The 4,476-nt window shown below is 43.0% G+C and overlaps 1 pseudogene; it reads left to right on the forward strand.

Moving 5' to 3' along the window:
- Positions 1-3,347: 3,347 nt before the first annotated feature.
- LOC148152290 (uncharacterized) lies at positions 3,348-4,266 on the forward strand (annotated as a pseudogene).
- Positions 4,267-4,476: the final 210 nt, after the last annotated feature.

A 4,476-nucleotide genomic window follows, 5' to 3' on the forward strand; every position in this document is an offset into this window, starting at 1 on the left:
CAAATTTGTTTCGACTTTGGTATCTTTAGGCATAATTTAAACCGATTGGTCAAATTCGAATTTGTTGTGTACCAGAGTAACAGCTCAGCTATTTGTTTCACTGCCAAATGTTACATTTTTAATTTTTTTAGCACACTCTGTGCTTGTTAAGTCCTTGCCAGCTTTCACTCTCTCTTAAAGGTAGAGTACACCTACTACTTCATAACAAGATGAAAGACTTAACAGCTATCTAGGTTTGCTCAATATATTGTTTTAATTGCATGACACTGTGATCGTTTGCTATAAATTCTGTGCCTAATGATCCTGCCCCACTAGTTACCTGATGAAAGCTAGTAATTCCAAATAAACCTGTTGGACTACAACCTGGTGTTGTGTGATTTTAACTTTGTTAGGAATGGTCATTGTGTGGCACCTATGTGGCATGAATATTAATTGTCCATTTGTCAGCTCAATGCTAGACAGTGCCCTGGTCTTGCTGCAAAGAGAAGGAATGGAGGGCAGGAGACAGGAGGATTTTGGGGAAATGGAGATTTCTGACAGTGGGGTTAATGCCTGAGGAGATACCTGGAGGAATCATTCACATTGCATTAACTTGACTCTTGTCATTTGCAAGGCCAGTGAATGACTCACTGACTTCCCACAGCTTTTTAGCTAAAGCTTGGTCTTGTGCTGATGGACTGGGCAGAGTGAGGGAGCAGTCACTATCGATGTACTTTCCAGAGACACCATCTATTTCCTTTGATACAGCACAGTAGATGGGACTCACATCTCCTTCCTCTGAAGACTGGAACAGAAGATCATTTCAGAATGGCAAGCAACAGAAGATCAACAAACCAAATTGCTCAAATATTGAATTCCAAACATCTTTGAGAATAGAAGTATGTATATGAGAATGGAAAGCTATATAGAGCCAAAGATCATACAGCATGGAAACAGACCCTTTGGCCCAACCAGTCCATGCCGACTATGTTTCCCAAACTGAACTAGTCCCATTTGTCAGCATTTGGCTCATATTCCTCTAAAACTTTCCTATTCATTCCCCGTCCAAATATATTTTAAATGTTGTAATTGTATTTACCTCCACCAAAACAGGAGCAGAAATACACCATTTGGCACCTCAAACCTACTCTATCAGTCATTGTGCCTCTGTTTGAGTTTCAAATTCCACATTCCTAGCTACCTCTGGTTACTCTTCATTCCACAGCATAATATGAATCTGTCCATCCCCAATCTAAAAAATATCCTTTGAACCCCATCTTCACAACCTTCTAAGGCAAAGTTCCAATATTGCATAACCCCCTCAGAGAAAAAACATTCTCCTCAGTTCTGTCCTATTTCTGGACTGACGTGTAAGATGAAAAGCCCTTTGCACATCCACCGTGTTTAGACTATTCTGAGTGTTCAAACAAGTCACCCCTCACCCCCCCCCCCCCCCCCCCCCCCCACCCTCCTAAATTCAAGTGAAAACAAGGCCAACCTTTCCCCATAAGACAACCCACTCATTCCGAGAATCAATTTAGAAAACCTCCTCTGACCCCTTTCCTCACTTCTTTCCTTTAAAATGAAGGTGAGGAGGAATGACCTCTCTCAAAGGGTCATGCATCTGTGAAATTCTCCAACCCGGGGAGACCAATCTTCAGCCAAGACTTCTGTAGGACTGTTCAAAACTCAAAATGAAACTTTTTAAAAATCTCCTTCTTTAAGCTATGGATGCTTAAAATAAAATTCCAGAACCTTGCAGGATTGCAAAACAATCTACAAACCGACAAACAAAAATCTATTAGTGGTGCCCACAAAGAAACATTAATTCTAAAGGTGAATCACAAACACTTTAAAAGTTGGTATCACTTGTTTGCAGGAAGCACAAGCTGACTGGTTTATATTTATAAAGGTCTATGATTTATTAAAAATTCACCCTAACTGCTGAAGAAGCTATTAACTGGTTTTCTTCAAGTTAAGAGAACAGAGAGAGTTCCTGAGCTTGTGGAGATCTTATGTCTTCTCCCGAACTCATTTGCAGCTGCACGCTGTTTACCGACCTGGGAACCAATCAGGTGGGCAGAAGGCCTTTGTCATCGATAACTGTTCACTGGCACACAGACCAATCAGCTAGGTTTGCCAGCTCAATCTCCATTTGTACACATCCCTCGGTTCCAATGCATCTGCAAATCCTCAACTACTGCTCGAACCAACAGCTGTTCGGTCTGTCTCCTCTTTAGATTTATTCAATGTCCTGATGTTCACTACACTCTGGGATAGAGACTTTCACAGATTCATGACCTTTTGAAAGAAGTTACTCAGCTTTGTTTAAAAATCACTTGATGACAGTCAGGTTATCTGCTGTCCACAAAGTGTCGCAATCCTTCAGCAATCTTTGGTTTTACGAACTATTCTTTTGCTATTCAGTCCACAATTAAAAATACAGAAGAAGAGAATGACTCGGTACTATACTAATCCCATTTACGGGCTCTCGGTCCATAGCCTACTATGGACCCTGACATTCTAAGTGCTCATCCAGATGGTTCTTAAATGTTGTGAGTGTAGCCGCCTCCACCACACTGTCAGGCAGCGAGTTCCATATTTCTACCAACCTCTGGGTGAAAAATATTCTTTCTTAGATTACCTCAAAATCTCTTCCTCCTCACATATGGCCTCTAGTTCACTCTAATTACATACGTTCGGTCTATCCTATTTGTCTATGATGTGGAGGGGTCCACTGGGTGGACAAAGTTAAAATTCACACAACACCAGGTTATAGTCCAACGGGTTTATTTGGAAGCACTAGCTTTCGGAGCGCTGCTCCTTCACCAGGTAGCATCTGCATAACGAAGGAGCAGCGCTCCGAAAGCTAGTGCTTCCAAATAAACCTGTTGGATTATAACCTGGTGTCGAGAGTGTGTTGCTGGAAAAGCACAGCAGGTCAGGCAGGAATTCCTGATGAAGGGCTCCCACCCAAAATGTCGATTTTCCTGCTCTTCAGACGCTGCCTGACCTGCTGTGCTTTTCCAGCAACACACTCTCAAATCTGATATCTCCAGCATCTGCAGACCTCGCTTTCTCCTATAACTTGGTGTGTCTGTTTGTCTACATTACTATGAACTGCACCCGCCCCATTCTTTCCAAAGCTTTCATATCCTTTTATTTATTATGAACCAGTTTTCTAATCGATGTGTTCAGGAGGATATTATTACACATCTCTGGTGAAGGTAGGACTTGAACCCGGGTCTCCTGAGACACCGTGTCTTCATATCATTCCTAAAGCATGGTGACATATTTGACTACAATTTGGATTGTGTAGTTGAGTATTATTTAAAAAAAGTGAGTAACCTGTCATTTCTGGTAACCATTTTGTTCTTGTGTTTTCCCATCAGAAACCTGATGAAGTTATTGAAGCTGAGAAACCCGAGGAATTGGCAATACCAGATGAACCACAAACACAGCCCAAAGTCCTGAAGAAAAGACACAGATATAAGCCCCATCGGGGAGCTCTCAGTTCAGCCAAGCTGAAGGACATTACCAAGTCTTTGGCTGAGACAGAAAAGGATTTGTTCCAACAATTCGACTCTCCACCCTGTATTGAAGAGCTCCCTCCCCCTCCCTGTGAGATTTACAGAATGACATCCTATTTCCAGAATGTTCTCAAAATCCAGCACAGTCGACTACCGTTAAACAACAGCGTGACCTTTGATGAGTTTGGGAATGTTACTTCCATTCAAAGGTTGAAGCCGAGCCAATTCCCCAGGAAACAGCTCAGGCCAGTCTTCCAACTGCTCGACGTGGATCTGGAGCTGGAGACACACAGACCATTTGTGAGAGAAGCCCTGAGACCTTTGGTGTTTCGAAGTGGCAACTTTGGGAAGAAGTTCATCCCCGTCAGGTACAAGACGAGGAGAATTTTGCAGAAAATTCCCGGGAATGACAAGGAATTGAGGAGCCTGGGACAGACAGAAGATAGGAGGGTAAAGCTTCACAGCTCGAACAGTGACAGACCAATTGGCAGAGGTGCAGCAGCCCAGCGGCTGCGATTGAGAGAGCCATGTGTTATCTCCACCACTCCAGAGTTCATTGAGTTCATCCCCGATGGGACCTAGGACAGAAACTGTTCAAACTGTGGCCAAAATCCTGAATACGATGAGGAACAGTTAAGCAGATTAAGACCCATCTGCAACAGCCTGGCCAAACCCCCATTCCTGGTTGACAACCTATCCAAAAGCATTTTACAGTAACTCCCTCGGGCGAATTGTTGAACACAGCCCCTTCCTTCTGTGAACATTCTCTACTCAACATGTCCTCTATGGCTGCCTCTACCTACTGGGTACATTACCCCAGTTGCCTTGATGTTTTGCATGACATAAAATCTGTACCTCTAGCCAATAAAAAAATAAGAATTATGGACAAGATACCTGAATCCCTTCTTGGAATTCTCACAGACAGACAGAGCCGTTCAGGGAACAATCTGCTAACAGTCAGCATCAT

Source organism: Chiloscyllium plagiosum, unplaced genomic scaffold, assembly GCF_037043375.1.
Source record: "Chiloscyllium plagiosum isolate Xiang-an unplaced genomic scaffold, Cpla_swu_hap1 HiC_scaffold_1, whole genome shotgun sequence".
Classification (NCBI taxonomy): Eukaryota; Metazoa; Chordata; class Chondrichthyes; order Orectolobiformes; family Hemiscylliidae; genus Chiloscyllium; species Chiloscyllium plagiosum.